At 38.8% G+C, this 24707-nt stretch overlaps 1 pseudogene; it reads left to right on the top strand.

Annotated features, from left to right (window-relative positions):
- Window positions 1–324: 324 nt before the first annotated feature.
- LOC119620857 (filamin-binding LIM protein 1-like) lies at window positions 325–24236 on the top strand (annotated as a pseudogene).
- Window positions 24237–24707: the final 471 nt, after the last annotated feature.

Consider the following 24707-nt stretch of genomic DNA (forward strand, 5'->3'; position numbering starts at 1 on the left):
CTACCGTATTGTGACTGAGCTGGTACTCGAACCACACGATGCAATGCTTTCCATGCTTTCCTCTCCTTTCTAAATGGAGGGGAACCTCATCCAGTAGCCACCACCACCCCAGGCCATGAGAACTGCCAGACTACCACTAATGCTGCCTGAGGGCACAAGATCTCTTAGGTCAGCTTGTGGTGAATGCTGACTGGTCTGGGACTCACCCTTCAGGGCAGTGGGCTCCCCTCTGGCCCAGGGCAGGTCCAGAAATACCATGCAAGAGTAAAGTCCTGGAATCAGGGACCCCCAAGAGCCTACATTGTGCTCCACTCTACTGTGGCCATGCTGGTACCTGAAGCCAGCAAGTCTCAGCGGTTCGCTAAAGGCCCTCGATGTAGTACCTGGGTAGCAGGGGCTCTTCAGTTAGCAGGTACTATATGCTGCCAGGACTGGGTTTTTCCCTTCAGGGCAGCACATTCCCTTCTGGCCCACGGTGTGTCTAGAAGTGTCATCTGGGAGCCAGGGCCTGGAACAGGGGTCTCACAACTCTGATCGGTGCCCCATCTTGCTGCAGCTGGGCTGGTATCCTATAGGCAAAACAAAGCCCTCCCCACTCTTCCCTCTCCTCTCCTCTCCTCAAGTGGAGATAAGGGGTCTCCTTTAGAGTCGTGAGCTGTGCAGCCTGAGGTTAGGGGAGGGGTGAATCCCTTGGCTGCCCCAGCTGCTGTCTCAATATGTCACATGGCCCCCAATCCACTGTCTCTGGGCCTAATTCAGCACAAGGACTCACCTAAGAATTGCAGTTCTTATGGCCTAGACTGCCTTTCAACTTTCTTAGAGACCCAGAGCACTTTAGCCCATGGTGGCAAGGTTTGTGGGAACTCAACTTTGGATGACTGGGATTGGCACTTCTCCTCTAGCTAGGGCTGGATTAAATGCTCCCACCTTGTGCAAGCATTAGCCGAGTTTGGTCTGGTTTTCTTTTCTGCTCGATGCTCTCTGCACCACGGTGCTGCTGATGGGTGTATGGGAGGGATGGCATCAGTGATTCAGACTGTTTTTTATCTCTTCAGTACCTGTTTCAGTGAAATGAAGTTTAAACCAGGTACTGTGAGTGCTCACCTGATTTTTGGTTCTTATAAAGGTGTTTTTTCTGTGTAGATAGTTGTTAACTTGTCATCCTTGTGGGTGGTGCTATCAGTGGAACCTTCTATTCTACTATCTTGCTTCACCCTCCCTGTCCTTTTTAAGGCTGAATGACATTCTATTGTATGTATATATTATATTTCGTTTATTCATTTTTCTGTTGATGGACATTTGGGTTGCTTCTGCCTTTTGGCTATTGTGAAAAATGCTGCTATGAACATAAGTGTACAACAAGTATCTCTTCTAGATTCTGTTTCCAGTTATCTTGGTTATATACCCAGAAGTAGCATTGCTGTATTTTCATTTGTGTATGTGTGTGAAGTGTAGCATACCTTGAGAAGAGTGCAAAAATAGAAATGAATAACTCAAATGAATTTTACAAATTGAACATTCATGTAACAAGTTATTATCCAGAAGGCTTTCCAACTCCTACTCCTTCCCAACTACCACCCCTTCCCTCTTCTCCGTATTCAACCACTATTTACATTTCTAAACATTATAGTTAAGTTTGCATATTTCGGGACATTTTATAAATTGACTCAATCAAAATGTAGTTTTTTTGTGCCTGGCATATTTCATCCACACATGTATTTGTAAAATTCACCCCTATGATTGATTACATGTAGCTGTAATTCATTCGCTTTAATTACAATATACTATCTATTGTATAAATATAGTGCACAGTTTCAAATCAATTCTATTCTTGATGGATATTTGAATTGTTTTGAGTTTAGAGATATTTCAAATGATGCTTCTATGAACACTCTTATACACGTCTCAGTGCAAATTTCTATAAGGTATGTATATATTTCTATAAGGTATGTATATAAAAGTAAAAATCTTAAGTCACATGGTTACGTACAAATTCAGTGTCAACTATATTTTAAAGAGTGTGTATCAATTTACAGTCTAATCAGCAGAGTGTTAGTTGCTCCATATTCTTGCCAATATTTGGTATTTTTCATCTTTTTCATCATAGTCATTCTGCGGTAAAATTTTATTATCGTTTTAATTTGGGCTTTCCTACTTCCTAAGGCAGAAGAGCAAATTTACATATGCTTACTGGTCATTTGAATGCCCTCTTATAGTGAAGTGTCCATTTAAATCTCCAGCAGTTTTTATTAGGTTGTCTAACTTTATTGTTTATTTGTGCAAGTTTTTACATTTTCTGTATATAAGCCCTTTGTCAGTTATTTGTGTTACAAATAATTTTTGCCATGCCATGCCTTGGGTGTTCACTATATTAACCTATTTATGCCTGGGGTTGAATTTTTTTGAATTTTTGCAGTCAGACCTTGGTGATGACCTTGAGCAGTAGGGTGTAAATAACTCCCACATGCTTAGAGTTCCAATAACGGAACATTAGGTGTAAGTGGGTTTTAATGGTGTCTATTTTTCAAGCATTTATTTTAAATTCATGCCTTTTATTCCTTTTTAATAAATATTTTTCTATTTGAATTTCCTTAGTTCATGCAGATAGTTTTCTATGTTATCCTGTAGACACGTTATTGATTTGCCTTTGATTTTTAGATGTGGAATTTGAGTTTGCATATGGTGAGCGGATCTAAGTTTACTTTATTTCCCATATAATGTCCACTGACCCAGCAACAGTTATGGAAGAGATTGTCTTTTCCTCACTGCTCTGCAGTGTCTCCTTTGTCCACATATGTGCAAGTCTATTTTTTTCACTCTATTCTGTCCCTTTTGTTTATTCATCTGATCCAGTGTCAATAGTACATTCCCTTTATTGTTGTAGCTTTACAATGGACATTTATATCCAGTAAACCAAGTCCTCTGAACTATATCTTCAACATTGTTTTATACTATTCTTGGCTTTTTGCATTTCAACGTAAGTTTTAGAATTAGCTTATCAAGTTCCAACAACACAGTCTATTGATATTTCATTGAAATTGCATTGACTATTTGTTAATTGAATTTTTATTGAGACATAATTCAAATAACATGAAATTCACCATTTTAAAGTATACACTTCAGTGATTTTTTAGTTTATTCACAATGTTGTGTGACCATGACCACAAATTCCAGACACTTTCATCATCCTAAACCTTATACCTGTTAGAAGTGACTTCCAATTCTCCTCTTCTTCAATATCATGGCAACAAACATATTTTTTGTATTTATGTATTGCCTATTCTTGAAATATTATATAAATGGAATAGCACACTATATATCTTTTGCATATGTCTTCTTTCACTTTGCATTATGCTTTCAAGCTTTATCCATGTTGTAACATGTATTAATACTCCATTTATTTATGGCTAACTGATATTCCATTACATGACTATACCCAGTTGTGTTTATTCATTCTTCAATTGATGAACATTTGGATTGGCTCCACATTTAACTATTATGAAAAATATTGCTAAAATATTTATGTACAACTTTTTGTGTGAACATATGCTTCCATTTCTCTTGGCTATATACCTGGTAGTGGAATTTATAGATCATAGCGTGTTAGTATATGTTCAACCATATGAGTAACTGTCAGACTTTTTCCACAGCACCTGCACCATTTTACATCTTCATCCACAATGTATGATGGCTCAAATTTCATGACATCTTTACAAAGACTTCTTATTTTCCTTTTTTTAAAAAAGATTATAGCCATTTGATATAGACTGAGTATTTGTCTCCTCCAAATCTCATGTTGAAATTTGATCCCCAATGGTAGAAGTGGGGCCTAAAGGCAGGTGTTTGGGTCATGGGTGTGAATCCCTCATGAATGGTTTAGTGCCATCCTTGGGGTAATGAGTGAGTTCTCACTCCATTAGTTCCTGTGAGAACTGATTGTTACAAGGACCCTGGACCCTCCTTCTCTCTCTCTCTTCTTTCCTCTCTCACCATGTGATGCCAGGTCCCCTTCACCTTCCATCATGAGTGGAAGTACCCAGAAGCAGATGTTGATGTCATGCTTCTTTTATAGCCTGCAGAAGTGTGAACCAAATAAACTTTTTCACCATAAATTACCCAGCCTCAGGTATTCCTTTATAGCATGTAAATGAATTAAGACAGAAAATTGATACTGAGAAGTGGAGCATTGCTATAAAGATATGGGAAAATGTGGAAACAGCTTTGGAACTGAGTAATGAGAATAGGTTAGAAGAGTTTGGAGGGCTCAAAAGAAGACAGAAAAATGAGGGAAAGTTCAGAACTTACTGAAGTCTGGTTAAGTGGTTGTGTCTAAAATGCTTATACAAATGTGAACAGTAGGCTGGGTGTGGTGGCTCACACCTGTAATCCTAACTCTTTGGGAGGCTAAGTTGGAAGGATCACCTGAGCCCAGGAAGTCAAGGCCAGCCTGGACAACATAGTAAGACCTTGTCCCCCAGGAAAAAAAAAAAAAAAAAGATTAGCTGGATGCAATGGTAAACACCTGTAGCCCCAGCTACTGAGAAGGCTGAGGCAGGAGATTCATTTGTACTTGGGAGGTTGAGGCTGCAATAAGCCATGGTTGTACCACTGTACTCCAGCCTGTGTGACAAAGTGAGAGCCTGTCTCAAATAAAAATTTTTTTAAAAAAAGACAAAAGTGAAGGCCAGGCTGATGAGGTCTCAAATGAAAATAAGGAAGTTATTGGGAACTTGAGCAAAGATCACCCTTGTAATGACTTAGCAAAGACTTTGGCTGCATTGTGGCTGTGCTTTGTGGAAAGCCAAACTTAAGAGTGATGGCCTAGAGTATCAGGCAGAACAAATTTCTAAGCAGCACAAAGCTCAATAATTGGTGCGGGTGCTTCTAATGGCCTATAATTAAATATGGGAGCAAAGGAATCACCTAAAGTTGGACTCTATAATTAAAAGGGGAACAGAGTGCAAAATTTTGGAAAATTTGTAGCCAGGCCATGAGATAGAGAGGAAAAAAAGCATTCCCAAGACAGTAATCTGAGGGTGCTATGGATCAATCAATTACTAGGGAGATAAGCATGACTAAAAGGGAGATGGTTGGTAATACTCAAGACAATGGCAAAAAGGCCCCAGACATTTCAGAAAACTTCTTCAAGGCCACCACTCTTTTCATAGGCCCAGAGGCCTAAGAAGACAGAATGGTTTCAGGGTCCAGGCCCAGGATGCTCTTCAATGCATCCCGGCTGCTCCAGCTCCAGTCCAGAGGGTACGAGTGGCGGCTTCCATGTGGTGATAAGGGTACAGATAGGCAGAATGCAAGAGTGATGGAGGTTTGGTAGCTTCTACCTAGATTTCAGAAGATGTATGGGAAAATCTGGGTGCTCAGGAAGAAACCTGTTGCAGGGGTGAGCCCTTGCAGAAAAATTCTACTAAGGCAATGCCAAGTGGAAATGTGGGATTGGAGTCCCCATGGAAAGTCTCCACTGGGATACTGTCTAGTGGAGTTGTGGGAACTGGGAATGGGGCCACAGCCCGTCAGACCCCAGAATGGTAGAGCCACCAGCAGCATGTGAAACTGCTTTTGCAAACATTATAATAGTGAGATAAACCTAGTATGGCTGACTCCTTGTTTCTAGCCTCACAGGCTGATTGCCCTCGCTCATTCCTGGGCATAGATGAAGATAGCCATGGGAAGAATTTATAGTTTAGCTTTGAAGCAAGGATGATGATAGTCTCTCTCTAAAACTGACTCCTTCCTTGTTCAGGGGCTTAAACTGCCTGCATAAGACTAATGAAAGGTCACAGGATTATAGGAGGGCCTTGAATTCTGCTAAAATGTAGGCATAGTTAAATGATAACCAGTCATTGTTTCCTAGCTTGCCTTTCTATAATCTGTTACTGCTTAAAAGTCATAAAGCCAGAGGTCACAAGATTTGAAACTTCTTCAGTTACTCCTATAGATAATAGGTGACATCACATGACATTGGTCTTTTGAGATGATTTTCATACTTCTGCATTCTGGCAACTTATTGACTCCACCTGGACCCTTAACACATAATTTAACTCATTCTGTGGCCCCAAAACAGAGGCTGATGTAGTGCACAAGAATTGTTTTCACATTCTTATAGTTTCATTCCCAACCAATCAGCAGAACCCATTTCCTAGCACTCAACCTGTTAAAGTATCCATAAAAACCCTAGCCCCTGAGTTCCTGGGGTAGCTTATTTGAGTAATTACTCCTGTCCGTCCACTTCACCAGCACTATGATTATTAAACTTTTCTGCAAAAAACTGCTGTTCTCAGTGCATTGGCTTTCCTAGGAAGCAGGCAAGATGAACTCATCAGGTGATCAATTACATGTGCGCCCTCAGCCTGGAAAACCCACAGTCATTAGATTCCAACTGTGAGAGCAGCCATATGGGTTATGACCAGCAAAATGATGGGGACAGGGCTGCCTGAGGCTTTGGGTGTGCCCTGGATGCAAGATATGGGGTCATATCTTATTAATTTAAGAGAAAATTTAAAACTCTTTCTCCTGCCTGATTGCCCTGGCCAGAACTTCCAACACTATGTTGAATAGGAGTGGTGAGAGAGGGCATCCTTGTGTTTTTCTTTTTTTTTTTTTTTTTTGAGACGGAGTTTCACTCCTGTTGCGCAGGCTGGAGTGTGGAGTGCAATAGCACTATCTCGGCTCACCGCAACCTCTGCCTCCCAGGTTCAAGTGAGATTCTCCTGCCTCAGCCTCCCTCGTAGCTGGGATTATAGGTATGTGCCACCACGCCCAGCCAATTTTGTGTTTTTAGTAAAGACAGGGTCTCTCCATGTTGGTCAGGCTGGTCTTGAACTCCCGAACTCAGGAGATCCACCCACCTCGGCCTCCCAAAGTGCTGCGATTACAGGCGTGAGTCACTGCGCCCAGCCACATCCCTGTCTTGTGCCAGTTTTCAAAAGGAATGCTTCCAGTTTTTGCCTATTCAGTATGATATTGGCTGTGGGTTTGTCATAAATAGTTCTTATTATTTTGAGATATGTCCCATCAATACCGAATTTATTGAGAGTTTTTAGCATGAAGGGCTGTTGAATTTTGTCAAAGGCCTTTTCTGCATCTATTGAGATAATCATGTGGTTCTTGTCTTTGATTCTGTTTATATGATGTATTACATTCATTGATTTGCGCATGTTGAACCAGCCTTGCATCCCATGGATGAAACCCACTTGATCATGGTGGATAAGCTTTTTGATGTGCTGCTGGATTCGGTTTTCCAGTATTTTATTAAGGATTTTTGCATCAATGTTCATCAGGGATATTGGTCTCAAATTCTCTTTTGTTGTTGTTGTTGTTGTGTCTCTGCCAGTCTTTGGTATCAGGATGATGTTGGCCTCATAAAATGAGTTAGGGAGGATTCCCTCTTTTTCTATTGATTGGAGTAGTTTCAGAAGGAATGGTACCAGTTCCTCTTTGTACCCCTGGTAGAATTTGGCTGTGAATCTGTCTGGTCCTGGACTTTTTTTTTTGGTTGGTAGGCTATTAATTATTGCCTCAATTTCAGAACCTGTCATTGGTCTATTCAGGGATTCAACTTCTTCCTGGATTAGTCTTGTGAGGGTGTATGTGTCCTGGAATTTATCCATTTCTTCTAGATTTTCTAGTTTATTTGTGTTGAGGTGTTTATAGTATTCTCTGATGGTAGTTTGTATTTCTGTGAGATCGGTGGTGATATCCCCTTTATCATTTTTATTGTGTCTATTTGATTCTTCTCTCTTTTCTTCTTTATTAGTCTTGCTAGCGGTCTATCAATTTTGTTGATCTTTTCAAAAAACCAGCTTCTGGATTTATTGATTTTTTTGAAGGGATTTTTGTGTCTCTATCTCCTTCAGCTCTGCTCTGATCTTAGTTATTTCTTGCCTTCTGCTAGCTTTTGGATGTGTTTGCTCTTGCTTCTCTAGTTCTTTTAATTGTGATGTTAGGGTGTCAATTTTAGATCTTTCCTGCTTTCTCTTGTGGGCATTTAGTGCTATAAATTTCCCTCTACACACTGCTTAAAATGTGTCCCAGAGATTCTGGTATGTTGAAATACTAACATTTTCTAATCCTTTGTTTCCTTGAAGAATTTATTGTTTAATCCCTCCTTTCTTCCAATATACATGCCACTTCTGTCACATACTAATTTCTCATTTAAGTGTAGTTTTCTTCTGTTACACTATTTTCTTCTCTCTCTCCTCTCTCTCTCTCTTTCTCTCTCTCTCACACACACACACACAGACATGCCCTCCCCTCCAATATTACATAGTTTTTGTTTATATCTTTATAATGTGTTTTGAAAACTAATGGCTAAAATGGACCCTTTGAAAAATTGTTTTGATTGTTCTTCATCATATTTCCATGGATCCGCTAAAAATCCAGTTGTTATTTGAAGTGAAATTCCACTTAATTTAAAAGAAAATTGGTAAGAATTGACATCTGAACCATATTGAATCCTTGCATGCCACCATTATGTACATGTTTATTTTACACTATCTTTTGGCAGATAATAAAGATATAAATAGAATTTTCTTCAAATAGGTCTTACACAGTAATTAGACTTACTACTAGTTACCTTATGGGTTTTCTGAGAAAATAGTATTTTAAATTTTAATTGTTTTCTAATTACACACACACTTTGGTCTGAATATTTGCTTAGGTTATATATTTAGAAACTTAAATCATCTTTGATTAAAGACATTTTCTGTTCCTTTCTGATCCCTATTCTTTTTCTTCTTTTGTACTAGGTAGAAACTTTTATTGCAATGTAGAAAAGGTATGAGAATGACCATCTGTATCTGCTTGCTGGCTTTAAATAATGCACCTAGTATTTTACTATTAAGTGTTGTGTTCATGTAAGATTTTGATAGATACCATTGATAGAGTTAAAGAAGTTTACAGTTGTTAGAATTATATATACTAATTTTATTAAAAGATTTTTTCTGCATCTAATAGATGCAGAGAATATTATCTTATTTTCTTTACCTCTTTTAATTTTTTAGTAAATTTTCTAATACTAAACCATCCTTAATTTTTAGGATAAATCATCCTTGTGTTACATTTTTAAAATACATTGCTGGATTATGTTAGATAATAAAATATTGAGTGCTTTAGACCTATGTTTCTGAGGCTGGCCTATTGTTGTCTTATAAAATAAGCAGAAGAAACACCTTCATTTTCTGCTCTCTGAAAATGTTTGAATAAAGACAGGAATTATCTATTCCTGGAGGCTTTGCAAAGCACGCCTAATGACACCTTATCGACCTCGTACTTTTAGAAAGAAATAGTTTTATATTAATCCAATATATTTAATGTTTGTAAGACTATTTTGAACAATTGAGTAAGCCCTAATCCAGTTTTATTAATCCATATTTAACTTAAAAAATTTCCATTTCATTTTGGTTTTCCCATTTAGTGGCATCAAGTTGTTCATAATATGTTGTTACAAATTTAAAAGTTCCTACCAAAGCAATACTATGACCCCCTTTTTACACTAATACTAATAATATTTGATTGTGCCTTCTATTTATTCAACAACATTGCCAGAAATTTCTATATCTTAGTATTTCAGGTTTTGAAATCCTCTCTATTGTTTCTTTGTCTTTTCTTTGAATTAGTGTCTGCTCTTCTATTTATGTTTTTTTTAATTTTTTTATTTTTTTAGTTTATACTAATGTTATTTGTCTAACTTTTCAAAGTGAATACTTGCCTCAGTAATTTTCAATCTTTCTTTTTTCCAAATACATTCATCTTAGGCTATAAAGGTCCTTCTAAATACTACTTTTTCTTCATTCTACAGGTTTTGGTTTATAGTGGTTTTACTGTTCTTCAGTTATAAGTATTTAATAATCTCCATTATGGTTTCTAATTTAGATCATTATTTTTAAAAAAATCTGTTCCTATAGGTATTTTTAATTCTCACATACAGCAATTGCACACATAGGCTTTATTTGGGTGACACATTGGTTGACAGGTTTGCATGCAAGGGAAGTCCCTCACAGCATGATATTGCCCAAGGCTATGGTACAGGACATCCATCCAGAAGAGGAATAGGACACAAGGACTCCCAGGGGAGAGGAGAATTAAAGATGGGGTTCATGTGATGGGGTGATGTCACTCAGCAGCACTTTGGGGAATCACTGGGTCAGAGAATTTTGAAGGGCAGCAGTGGCTTGGGGCCTGTATAGCCACAGGATTTATCTTATCTAGGGCTAACAGATGTGCAGTTTCACAGGATATGCAAAGCAGGCAGACTCTAAATGGCTAAAAATCTGCTTATTTGGGGTATGTTTAAAACAATGGGATGTGTAAAAATTTGAGTGTGGTGCCAGAGAGCATTTGAGCTAACAAATCTCAGCCTGCTGTGAAGAAATAAACAACGTAGGGGCCAATATACAGAGGACATCTTCGGCTCATTTATGTAGCAAGTTTTAAAAAGGCATATGCATTAGTTCAATATGCCATGTTGCATGAACTGCTATGCTTAGCTCTTTACCAATGAGCATCATACTGAATCGTTTATACTTTAAGTCTGTTGCACTAATTCTTAAGCAACTCTTTTAAACTCTAGTAATAATTTCCCAATGAATGATAATAAGGCAGTTCCCAGGTAGCTACGGCCAAGATCTGTTTTTTCCATATGAGGCAACATCGCTGAAATGTAAATTGTTGGAGGGGAAAGAATTACAGTGCTACATCATCTGATTTAATGTTTCATTTTAAAAATGAAGAAATTGAGTCACAGACAACCTAAACAATTTGTTTACAGTAACATAGTTAACTAGTGACAGTACTCAACTAGGATCCAGGTTTCTTGGTTGTCAAACAGGTTTCCTACTCTACCGTAACAGGCCAAATCTAGCATTTGTGCTAATAATTTTATAAATAGAATCTACCAATTGTCTTCCTCCAACAATGATGCATTTGCTTTTCATACATTCCTCATTTTGTCTTTATCAAAACCTTGTGTTACAGATGATGGAAAGAGACTAAAAATGTAAACAGAAATAAAACCAGGACTAGCATATAGGTGTCCATTCCCAAACCCTTCCTCTCTGTGCTACGTAATGGTTATAGTGGGGATAGAGCTATAGTTGATAGATAAATAGTTAATGCTACGTTGCAATGCTGAAATTTTATAATGACCAGCATTTTTCCTTACTAAATCAAAGTGTTATTTGAAAAAAGTAACAGTGAACAATTCTATCAGTTTTAATTCATTCTTAGCAATGGGTGATAATTTCATTAGGTTTTTTTTATGAGTATTGTGCTCTGTAACAACTTTATCCTCACAAGAAAGAGAGAGCATGTATGAGGTATGAGAGATGCACACTGTGAGCCTGTTTCTTTATGTTCATTGTTGTTTTGTTTTTCAGACAAAGAAGAATAATAGAGAGCATTTACCATGTACTTTTATCACTAACTCTTATGACCCAGTCTTTTAAACATGTCAGCCTTTGTAAACATGTGTTTAACTACTATCTCAGTTATAAAATTGAAGTGGGAAATGCTTTCAGGTTACTCTGATGTTCTTTTTAGGATTTAAGCACATTTTCTTCCTCAAATGATATTATAACCAAATGCAAGTCCAGCTGCTCACTTCCTGAGAAGCCAATCACACAAGAGGTGAGGTGTGGTGAAAGGAAAGCAGCTTTATTAATTAAACCCTAGCTGTTGAGAAATGCCTAGGTGCATGCCTCCAAAAGACCATTTCAAATCTTAGCTTTGGTAAGGAGTTTAAGAAAAGAAACTTGGTATGAGAAACATACTTGAGGAGTGAGGGATACAGGGACTACATGTCTCATTCCAATGGCTGTCTTGAGTTATTGTCCAGCTGGAGTGCGAACTGGTGCCATTTCAACAATGACTGAGTCACAGATTTACTGCTTTGAGGTAATCCGTAGATGGGGAGGATTCCATAGTTGAGTCTCTATGCCCGGTTCATTTGAAGATTAGCCCCTGGAATTTCTAAGCTAGAACATTAGATAAAGCAGCACAGTGAAAGGAGTGTCCAGTGGGAAGGGAGGGAAACAAAGAGTTTCAAAAAGAAAAAGAAGTTTTAAAATTCATTTTGAAGCTAAGATACTTTAAGATAGTTATCTTTAAAGCTAATTTCAGCTCCTCAAATTAAAAAAAAAAAAAGCTGACTATATGGTAAACACAAAATTTACATTTATATGCAGATATGAGGAAAGCAAGAGAATCTGCTGTGAAAGGTGAATATTTCAGAAATATTTGTAGTATGCATATTTCAAAGTAAGTTATGCTGATAACGTGTCAATCTTGGAACATAGATCACCTGTAACTAAAGCACTTCACCTGAGTCATGTTAATTTTACAGAATAAGGTATTCTTTTCTTAGTTTATTACTCTTCATTTATTGCTTCTTGTACTAAATGTTCCACAAGAAAAATAACACTGATGACCAGGCAACAGCATTTCATAAGTGTCTCTGACATTAATCAGTGTGCTTGAATCCAAGGAGCTATTGTTTTAGACACATTTAAATCCTGATTGCATTTTATTCTGCCTTGGCAATGTTCACAATGTGATCTTCATTAGAATGTATTTTAAGCTTTCACATGCTGGCATGGCCATTATTTGTATTCTGCACCACGAGCAGTAAATCATGTGGAAGGTGCCTAGATGCAGAGTTCCAGGGTCCAAAATTTGCCTTCTTTTGGTTTTCATTTTGTTCCTTATTATTTCTCTTGAACTGAAAGGAGGTTCAGAATGTAACTGTCTCTGAGAACTAAGCACAGTAACGAGAATCTCAGATTCCTACCATTTTTAAATGAATTTGAAGATGTCTACTCTGCTCCTCTAGTACCTTCACTTTAGTGGGTCAACAAAAAGTAGTTTGAGTATATCCACATATCTTGGTTCATGTCAGAGCTTTGCAGAATTACTTCTATTGCTTTGAGTATTTTGAGAAAATGCTAAAGGGCCTGATGTCCTGCAGTTCTTACTACCACCTGCACATGTGTGTCCCTGACCAGGAAGTTCTTTTAACAAACTTCAGAAAAGGGCCTGGAGCCCTCACACTTTTTCATTCCCCTTAGTATTATGGAACTCTAATACAAGGAGCCAATTATGGTGAGTTTTCCATTTAAAAACATGTGAATTAGGTCAAGTTTGGCATCCAGACCTAAGTTCTCATAGCAGGTACCCTTTTTTCTGCTTACCTTATTTTTTTGTGCCTTATCTATGGCACATTCTACAGTGTCACATAATGTTGAAAATCATGGCATTTAGAATCAAATACTTCAGTTAGTATTTGAGGCCATAGGCTCTTGGATCCCCAAAAGTTTACTAAAAGTCACTTGTGTGAAAGAAAAATATCTTGGGGCTCCAAAATCACTAAGCTAAAGAGAAAAGTCAGGCTGGAAACTGCTTAGGGCAACCCTGCCTCCCATTCTATTCAAAGTTACCCTTCTGCTCACTGCCATAAATGCGTATCTGATTGCCTCCTTTGGAGAGGCTAGTCAGAAACTCACAAGAATGCAACCATTTGCCTGTTATCTGCCTATGACCTGGAAGCCTCCTCCTTGCTTTGAGTTGTCCTGCCTTTCCAGACCGAACCAATGTTCATCTTACATATGTTGATCGATGTCTCATGTCTCCCTAAAATGCATAAAAACAAACTGTGTTCTGACCTCCTTGGGCACAGGTCCTCAAGACCTCCTGTGGCTGTGTCACAGGCATGTGTCCTTAACCTTGGTAAAATAAACTTTCTAAATTAACTGAGACCTGTCTCAGATTTTCAGGGTTCACACTTGCACGAGGCATGTTAATAGGAGAAATGAAATGTAAATGTATTTAATGTGTAGACATGAGAGACTTCAGAATGAAGATCCAACTTTCCAATAAGTAACAGAAACTTGTATACCATCTTGAAATTACAGAAAGAGTGTAAACTAAAAGTATGTCAAAAAACAGATTTTAGTGGCAAAGCAGGTTATAGGAGGAAGAAAGGAAGAGGCTTGGCTAGATGAAGATGAAGTCTCTCTCAAAGGGAATAGATAGTAAATGTTTCTTTTCAGGTTTCTTAAGGTGTGAGACTCTCAGTCCTTCCTGGATCTAGGAAAGATGTGGAAAGCAGAGGTATGGCTTCATTAATGGAAACGCTCTACAAATACAAATTTTTCCCACCAGAAAACAGCTTTCCAAGGCCACTTCTGTTCGCTGGCCAATTGGCAGCCATTTCAAAATATGGCAAAAAATATATCTGGGGGTAAAATTTTTTAATTTCCTTCAAATTTGAATACTAGCTCCCCACTTACAAGCTTATGACCTAAAGCAGTGGTTTTTAATGGGGTAATTTTGTACCTTGCCTGACTCCTCAGTGGGGCTACGAGTGTATTTGGCATTATCATGTGTATTCGTCAGGGTTCTCTAGAGGGACAGAACTAATAGGATAGATGTATGTATGAAAGCGAGTTTATGAAGGAGTATTGACTCACACACTCACAAGGTGAAGTCCCACAATAGGCCACCTGCAAGCTGAGGAGCAAGGAAGTCCGTCTGAGTCCCAAAACCTCAAAAGTAGGGAAGCCAACAGTGCACACTTCAGTCTGTGACCTAAGGCCCGAGAGCCTCTGGCAAACCACTGGTGTAGGTCTAAGAGTCCAAAAGCTGAAGAACTTGGATTCCGATATTTGAGGGCGGAAGCATCCAGCATGGGAGAAAGGTGAAGGCTGGAACACTCAGCAAGTCTGCTCTTCCATCTTCTCCTGCCTGCTTTACTGTAGCCATGCTGGCAGCTGATTAGATGGTGCCCACGTAGATTGAGGGTGAGTCTGCCATTCCCAGTCCACTGACTCAAATGTTTATCTCCTTTGTCAACACCCTCACATACACACCCAGGAACAACACTTTGCCTTCTTCAATTCAACCTAGTTGACACTCAATATTAAGCATCACATCTGGAGATATTTTTGATTGTCATAAATATACATGGGTTTTGAAGTCAGAAAGACTTTGGACCTCAGTCCAGATTTCTTGGATAAAGGAGTGTGGTGACCTTGGGCAGATTAGTCTCTGATCCTCATATTTTTTGAAGGTCAAACTAACCAAATTTTAAAAACACCTTAATCAATGTCTGGTACATGATAGGCACTTGATAAATGTTCACTTCTGTTCTTGTCTCCAACCATCTACCCACATCTATCCTGTTCCAAGGGAGACTAGACAAATAAATATTGTTTTCTAGAGTGCCATACTCTACAAAAAGAATCATAATAGATCACACAGGGGAAATGGTGACCTAGATAATACAGAGGGCTGCAAATCCTCATTGTACTTAGACTGGGAAAATATCTCTGCTACCTTTGAGTATATGTCTCCCTATATTAAGTATAAGGATGATGTGGTAAACTGACAATCATTAGAGATTCCACCTTAGAACAGTCACAGAATGAAGATCAGAAAAGCAATGTAGTGATTACAAACAAAAATTTTAAATAGAATAAACAGGTTTAGAAAATTTGGCAATGGGGAAAACATATTATTGTGAAATATCTGATTTTGTTTTCTGTATTATGTACACACATATACAGATACAATTACAGGTTGAGCACTCTGAATCTGAAAATCCCAAATCCAAAACTTTTTGCGTGCTCACGTAACACTTAAAGGAAATGCTCTTTGGAGCATTTTAGATTTCAGATTTCTGGATTAGGTATACCGAACCTTTAAATATAATGCAAATATTCCAAACTCTGGGACAGTCTTAAATTTGAACACTTCCGTTCCAAGCATTTTAAATAAGGGATACTCAACTTGTATATACATATGCATACATACACACATATACATGTATCTACATATGTATACATTGTGTGTGTGTGTGTGTTTGTAAAGACATAATGTAAAATTCACTTCTTTTGTGGTAGAAAATTTTTGAAAAACACTACATTATATTTGGATTTTAGGATTTGGTTTTTATTTCTAACAGGATGTATTCACAATACGCTACTCATAATGTCTTACCTAGTCAGTCCCCTTTGTGATCACTGCCATCAAATTCTAGGGTGACTAGGCAACATTGGAGTAGGGCAGTCTGTGAGCATAAAACACAATGTAAGTGTTTCAGTGAAAAGGATCATATATTTATTTTTGATGCTCTACTTTCCTATGACAATATTCTAAATAAAGTAGACCGTCAATAAATAAATAACTGTTTATTTTATTTCAGGAAGTAGTATAATAACAGGTGAAACACCACTCTGATGCCTTCAGAACCATGTCCTACCACCTGCAGAAAAACTTATGTGCTGGCTTAACAGATTTTGAAAAAAACAATCCTCATTTTAATTTTCATTTTCTCTTCTAGAAGGGTTAATAATTGGTAGACCAGGGATATAACCCAAAATAGTGCCTGTAGATATCAGATATTTTTTTGAAACAAGTTCTCACTCTGTCTCCGAGGCTGGAGTACAGTGGCATGATCATGGCTTACTGCAGCCTTGACCTCCCTGGGCTCAGGTGATCCTCCCACCTCAGCCTCCCACATAGTTGGGACCGCAGGCATGCACCACCACACCTGGCTAATTTTTTTCTATTTTTTTGTAGAGACTGGGTTTCATCATGTTGCCCACACTGGTCTCAAACACTTGAGCTCATGCGATCCACCAGCCTCGTCCTCCCAAAGTGTTGGGATTACAGGCATAAGCCATCATGCGCAGCCTAGATATCAGATTTTTACAGGATAGAGAAATGTGACCCAGATGATAGTATACATAACTAAAACAAAGGATGTAATGACTAAATTCGAATGACTAGAATGTGAATGACTAAAACAACAAAAAAAATGCTATTTAATGAGATAATGTCAACTTGAAATGGAGTAATGTTAACCTAAAAGGAGATCTCCAGTGACATGCCAGTATGAATGATATAAATAGCAAGTTGGTAGATACCACAAATCTGGGTTGGGGAGTGATGGTTTGGCTTTGTGTCCCCACCCAAATGTCATCTCGAATTATAATCCCCACATGTCAAGGAAGGGTCCTGGTGGGAGGTCATTGGATAAAGGGGGCAGTTCCCCCATGCTCTTCTTGTGACAGTAAGGGAGTTCTCATGAGAACTGATGTGTTTTAAAAGTAGCAGTTTCCCCTGTATCCTCTCTCTTTTCTGCTGCCATGTAAGACGTGATTTGCTTCCCTTTCACCTTCCTCCATGGTTGTAAGTTTCCTGATGCCCCCCCAGCCATATGGAACTGTGGGTCAATTAAACTTCCTTTCTTTATAAATTACCCAGTCTCAGGTAATATCTTTATAGCAGTGTGAAAACAGGCTAATACTGGGAGAAAATGTTTTAAATGATAAAATCAGAATCCCTATGAGTTATCACAGACTGGTAAATGACAAGTGAAATCTAACAAGATAAATTATAATAGGAATAAGTATAAGGTCTGGTATTTGGATCCAAAAAGCCAACTATACAAATACAGCAAGTGAAAGACATGACTTAGCAACAATGCATATATTTTAAAAAGGAGAAAAGAAAAAGTGAAAAAAAAAGAAAAAGACTTGAATATTTTAGCTTAAAATGAATTCAAAATGAGTCCACACTTAAAATTTGAATTATAATTAAGTTATAATTAATACTGGATTATAGTTTATGTTAATTACAACTATAGTATTTTAAATAAAGGAGCTGACAATCTTTCACAGACCATAACTGAGTATAGTACTCAGTTCTGTGAGCCATTAAAAGTTTGTTTATATGAAAGCAGTCAACTGATGAAAGAATTTGAAACCATTTTATATGAAGAACAGGTAAAGGAACTAGAAATGTTCAATCTGAAAAAGAGGAGCTAATGGATGAATACTTAAATTCCTTATGTTAAACTCCCAAAGAAGAAATTGGAGCTGTTGGGTGAAAGTTACCACATGTCAGCTTTCACCCTGGTGAAGGTTACCAAATATAGGGAAAAGTTTTGCTGTCTCTGGAAGTTGTAAGTTCCTGGGTAAAAAGAAAGAGTGAAGTATTCACTTGGAATCCAAACAATCACTTTGCAGGAATGTCGAAAATTGGATTAAAGTGTCGGAATGTTTTACTATACAATGACCTTCAAGGTCCTTTTCAACCTTCAAAGTAAATAATTTTAAAAATAATTACTGTATATACTATACATCATTTTGTGACTTTAGGATTGTCCTTAAATTTTTTTTTTAAGGGAGAATGTAAAAACTCCACAGGATTACAAATCCTTACATTAAACATTTTAAATTATATATATTAGCTAACACTGTTTTGGCATCAAGCAAACTTAAAACTCATAGTAGTATAAATGTGTATTTTAAAGGAATAAGTATAACAAACCCCAAGATAAACGTCAAGTATTCACATGAATACTAATATGTCTCTGATCCCTAAGAGATTTAAAGGGACAAAATTTAGTATGAGTATTTTCAAAATATCTGTATAGTTTTTTTCACACATATAAAAAACTAAAGGTATGGCAGATTATTTTTTCACTTTTTATTTGGTTTTGGCTAAATGCAACCTGAATCCTCAACTTCAGACTGATCTACTGGGAGCAAATTTGAGATGGCTGCAGATATCCAGATGTTCTATTTGTTTGGTGGCTGGCAAACAGCCCTTTTACTTCAAATACTGCCCACTTTGGCAGACTGGTTTGTTGATTACAAAGAAAAATCCCATTAGGACCACCCCTAATAAGATGATAGTCTTTAGATTATTCATCATTAAAACAACAAAAACAATACATAAATCACCAAAAAGTTGAATTACCAAAGTACTGCTGAATTTTTGTCATTTATTTACAAATTCCCCTGTGAACAGGCTCTTTCTTGTCATTTGTTTGCTTTGGCAGGCCACTTATCAAAACAGAGAGTCTAAAAAAGCATCCCAAATAAAATGACTGGTACAACTAATCACGTCCTCAACAGTATTGTTCATTCTTACATTTCTAACCACCTTTATCACTGCTTCTGGGAAAGCGACTATATAGTATCTAGGCAGTAAGGGATCCTTTAATGTATCATAGCACAGTTTGGCACATCAAACCCTAGCGTAACATCCAATCATCATGAAACATTAATCCTTAAAATATTAGGTCGTCAAAATAAAACATTTATCCACAACGGTGTACATACAAATACATGAATTAATGATTTCCAGAAGCTATGTGTTTGGTGCAGTTTAAAAGTCACAGCTATAAATATCAAAAGGCAACAGAAAATGGTAGCAATAAGTGAACACAAATGCCCCAATATATTGCTTTTATTTTGGTAATTTCATGCACATTTGCGTTTAAATAATTTTTTTAAGGTAAAAAGAGATAATCTGGCCAGGTGCGGTGGCTCACTCCTATAATCCCAGCACTTTAGGAGGCCGAGACGGGTGGATCACGAGGTCAGGAGATCGAGACCATCCTGGCTAATACGGTGAAACCTCGTCTCTACTAAAAAATACAAAAAAATTAGCCGAGCATGGTGGCGGGTGCCTGTAGTCCCAGCTACTCGGGAGGCTGAGGCAGGAGAATGGTGTGAACCTGGGAGGCGGAGCTTGAAGTGAGTCGAGATCGCCTCACTGCACTCCAGCCTGGGTGAGGGAGCGAGACTCTGCCTCAAAAAAAAAAAAAAAAAAAAAAAAAATCCTGCAACATCATATGTTGTCTGTTACGCTATAGAAGACAATCATATTTTCAAATATTCCTTCAGTCACTTTCTCATCATTATTAGTGGACAGTATTAGTTCTATTTTGATCATATAATGTATCACAGAATATCACAAGTGCAAACAAGGATGAAGAGAAAATGAATGTTATGTGCATTTGTAAAATGCCACAGCAACTATTCATTTGTTTACTTGGTCACCTCTTCTCTGGCCAGGAGAAGCTAGGGCCTTAAGCTTCACAGAGAAGTTGGTCTGTCTTCCGTTTTACACATATGAGAGACCCTATGCACACACAGGCACACATAAACACATTCATAAATTATTTTAATCAAACATAAAGCATTTAACCTGTAAAAGCAAACTGTAGGAAAAACAAAAGGTGAGTTACTCATTTCAATCTAGGAAAGAATGTCATATCTTTCTTTGAAAAGTGAGGAATATAACAAAGGGCCATAGAGTGAGTTTTTTTCCAAATAAAAATACGCTTGTGGGTTCTTTAAATATTATCTTAGCTCAAAGTAGCTCTATAAAGCATTCAAGTATTCCTAGGGGTGGAATATGATAATATGTGAATTCTTTAACAGTGTTTTAGCTGGTCATGTAATTCGTTATTATGATGAGGAAATTAAATCAACATATTCATGCTGTTTTTCTTATAAAGATAAAAGGATGTCCAGTTTGAATCATTGTCAAGTTGTCATTTTTGAGGAGAAATTGCATTACATAATCTTCACTTTCAGTGCTCAAAATCAATCTTTTACTTATAACAAATTAGGGGAGAAGTAAGTGGCTTTTCTCAGTTGAGACTTGTTTCTACATGTCTAAATATTGAGCTATTCAGGGTCATGATAAACTCCACGAAAAAGAGCTGAAGGCCTTAGACACATGTAAGACCTTTGTGTACATGGTTTTCAAGAATCAGCTTATTTAATTTAAAGTTCTGTTTCTGTGTCTCTGATAAGAGGTTAGGAGAGATTTCTGTATTTTGTAATAATCTTTATAATTTGTTTTAAGTCCTTTAGTTACTTTTCCTATGGAATCTGTGATCAATTTAATTCTGCAATGAAAAATGTTAGGGTATGTGGTTCACTGAACACAGGATATGACCTGCAGTCGACACAAAGTAAGTTAAGAACTCAATGCCCCTATCAAAATGAGTACAGAACATTCATACGTGTGTGAATATCTTTCTCATATCGCATCACTCTCACACTGACTGCTCTTCTGCCTCTCACTTCCACCTTTTATACGCCTTATGATGACATTGCACCAACACAGATTATCCAGGATAATCTCCCTATTTTAAAGTTAGTTGATTAGCAATCTTAATTCTTTGCCATGTGAAATAATATATTCATGTTTTCTAGGGATTAGGACACGTACATCTTCAGTGACCATTATTCTGTCTACCACACCTGCCAATAACTACATGGGTGAGCTTGGAAATGGATCCTTTCACAGTGGTGACTTCAGATGAGCTCCCAGCCCTGGCTTACGACTTTAGTGCAGCTTTGTGAGAGACCCTAAAGCAGAGGTCCCAGCTGAGCTGTACCCAGATTCCTGACCCACAGAAACTATGAGATAATAAATGTGCATTACTTTAACTGCTAAATTCTGGTAATTTGTTACACAGCAATAGATAACCAATACAGTACTTAAAACTAAATTATTGTTTTTATTTGCACATTTTACCTAGGTTTTATTTTTGCATCCATTTAATTAAAAATAAATGTACCTTATTGATTTCAGGTTGTGGAAATTACAGGTTACATTTAAGTTATTCAAACCAATAGTTGGAATGATCAATTACCATAGTGTTTATAATGAAAAGCTCCAATGTACTACCCTCACATAGTAATTATATGAAATCAACAATAAAAATCACTCTTATTTTAGCTACAGACTGATTCTTAGAATATGATTACAGTATAGGAAGATGATCAGCCAGAAAAAAAGGCATGGTAACCTAGCCACACCACAATGCTTATAATTATAAAGAAATTGTAGTGCATTCAACTGAAATTTTAGCTGCTGGAATCAAATTAATGTGTTGCTAGTTACATTTTCACTTCCTCCAAAATCAAGGATGTTTTCTCTTTTTTATAAAACAGGGAGCACCAAGAGATGAAATTACCATAAAAACTAAAAAGCTGATTTATCTTGTAGTGTTTTTTGGTATATTCAATGGGTGATATGTATACCAACTGATCTGTAACTGACTCACTTAATTGGTTAAACCATAGAAATAATGAGTGAAGTTAATTGCCCTAGATAGAACAGAAACTCAAGACTCTTTAGCACTATGTTCCTCTCTGCCAAATGAATACTGTTTTTTTTTTAAATAAATCATGGATATTAACAAGCTTTGCCATTCACTAGTGAGAAGCTATAAATTTGTATATGTCCATATGTATGTATTTTGTGTTAACTATTCAGAGAGACTGCCTGTTTAATGCCAGTCAGTTGGGTTTCACTGTTACTTCCGGGTAATGAAGAATAATCATATAAATGGTTTTATAAATTGAAACTAGTACGTGCTAAGCATGTTTTCATATATTAATTAACATCCCTATTCAGTAGGTATAATTATTCCCATTTTATAGATGGGGAAATTGAGGCAGAGAAAGACTAAGCAACTTGCTTAATATCACATAGCTAGCAATTGCCGGTGCTAGGATTCAAATTCTGTTTATCCCCTATACCACACAAGAGTTCCAAGAGTTTTAATAGTCTTAATTGTTCTAAAATTCAGATGTCTAAGTAGAAAAACTATATTTATTAGTGTTATGAATTGTGTCCCCCCCACCCAAAATTCATATGTTGAATATCTAAACTCCAGTACTTCTGAATGTGACCTTATTTAATTAGTTAAAATGAGCTCACTAGGGAGGCCCCTGATCCAATATGATTGCTCTTCTTATAAAGAGCAGAAATTTGGACTAAGGCAGACACACACAGAGGGGATACAATGTGAAGAGACACAGGGACAAGACAGCTATCCACATGCCCAGGAGAAAGGCCTAGAACAGATTATTGCCTCATAGCCCTCAGAAAGAACCAACCCTGCCAATATCTTTCTTTCAGGCTTCTAGCCTTCAGAACTGTGAAGCTAAATTTCTGTTGTTTAAGCCATCCAGTCTGTGGTACTTTGTTAAGGTAGCCCTAGCAAACTAATATGACGAGTATCACTTTCTTCTAGATGGTAATAGAAATAAGGAAATTTCTCTGAGAAGACTCTATCTGACTGTCAAATGCTGAGCCTACACTGTTTTCTAGTGAATTTTTAAGTTTTATTTCAGTTGGTGGTTTCATGCATTACTTTTTCGAAGCACATGAGGCAGTGGTTCAAGTAAGCAACCTCCAGTTACCAAGTCAAGGTGGTCGAATCCTATGGATGGGAGTACGGGATCACAGCCACCGGGGTGCGGGCTGACAAGAGGAGCTGGCCTGAACTTCCGGACCTTTGGGCCTTCCAGGAGAATTGGATTCCAGCCTCACCAGGAGCTGAAGTCATAGCCTCAAAGCCTGAGAAGAGTGTGGCATCGTCTGTCTTTATCACCATGGCACCCCCGTGCCGTGATGTAGCTGTGGTTGAGGAAGGGAGGCAGATGGTTTGTGAGGCCTGGTGTGGCCTCCCCTGGGAGGCTCCTGTTCCCATGAAGGCACCCAGAGCTGGCTTACAGGGGAAGCCCAGCCCCTGGGCACCCCCTGGCAGGGCTGCAGCGACAGTGCTAGCTGCACCCCTGCAGCTCTCCAATGAAGGATGCTCGCTCCCTCCTCCTGACCTGGACCTCGTCCCACCCCCACCACTGTCCCCTCCGGTGCTCCTGCGTTCTGAAGAAGAGACTCCTGTTCCAATGGGGGCCTCACTCATTGCAGACTTAGAGCAGCTGCACCTGCCCCTGCCCCCACTCCGACCACAGGACCCGGCAGAAGGACCTTCAGTCCAGCCTGGACCCCGTCCCCTCAGGCCTGGGGAGGAAGAGCTTTCACCTCCCCCAGCAGAGCCTGTTGAGAGATAGTTGTCCACAGACATCTTTGCCTTCTGCCACAAAACGTGTCCCCTAGGAGCTGACTGTGGAGGCCATGAAGAGGCCGTACCATGCCCAGTGCTTCACATGGCACACCTGCCTCCGGCAGCTGGCTGGGCAGAGCTTCTACCAGGATGGGCGACCCCTCTGCGAACTCTGCTACCAGCACACGCTGGAGAAGTGCGGCAAGTGTGGTGAGATGGTCTGGGAGCACATCATCAGGGCCCTGGGCCAGGCCTTCCACCCCTCCTGCTTCATGTGTGTGACCTGCACCCCCAAAACGAGGTGTACTGCCTGGACGACGTCAACAAGAAATTCTCCCCCATATGCAGCATCTGTGAGAATCCCATTATTCCTTGGGATGGGAAAGATGCCTTCAAAATCAAGTGCGTGGGAAGAAACTTCCATGAAAATTGCTACAGGTGTGAGGACTGTAGGATCCTCCTGTCTGTGGAGTCCAGGGACAAAGGCTGTTACCCCCTGGACAACCGTCTCTTCTGCAAGCAGTGCCACATGAAACAGAGTGCTGCTGGGTGCTGCTGAGAGCGCCGCTGGGTGTTGGGCGGTGAGGGGACCACTAACCTTGGCTGGGGCCCATTCCTGACTTGGTTTCCCTTCCTGACCTGCTCTTGCACTCTTTCCTTCTGAGCTTCCATGGGGACCAGCCTGTCCAGGACACAGCGGGGCTGAGCGCCCCCAGAACCTCCACTCTACCCTCTGGGCACCAGAAGGCTCCTGGACCATGAGTGTCACCCCCAGAATTCCCTGCTGGCCCCACCCCTCTTCCAGGGGGAAGGTGGGGGGAGTCTGGCCAGGGGAACTTAGACCCCTAGTATTGACTGTAGCTGTCTGGTAGGGGTGCCAGGAACAGTCCGGCTTGCAGGGTTGAGCCATTTGAGGAAAAACTCCAAGATCCCTTAAAAAGTGCTTTTTAGGCTGTCCACGGTGGCTCATACCTGTAATCCCAGCACTTTGGGAGTCCGAGGCAGGCGGAGAAGCATTTTCCACATTCAA

This window comes from Chlorocebus sabaeus, chromosome X (genome assembly GCF_047675955.1).
Source record: "Chlorocebus sabaeus isolate Y175 chromosome X, mChlSab1.0.hap1, whole genome shotgun sequence".
Taxonomy (NCBI): Eukaryota; Metazoa; Chordata; class Mammalia; order Primates; family Cercopithecidae; genus Chlorocebus; species Chlorocebus sabaeus.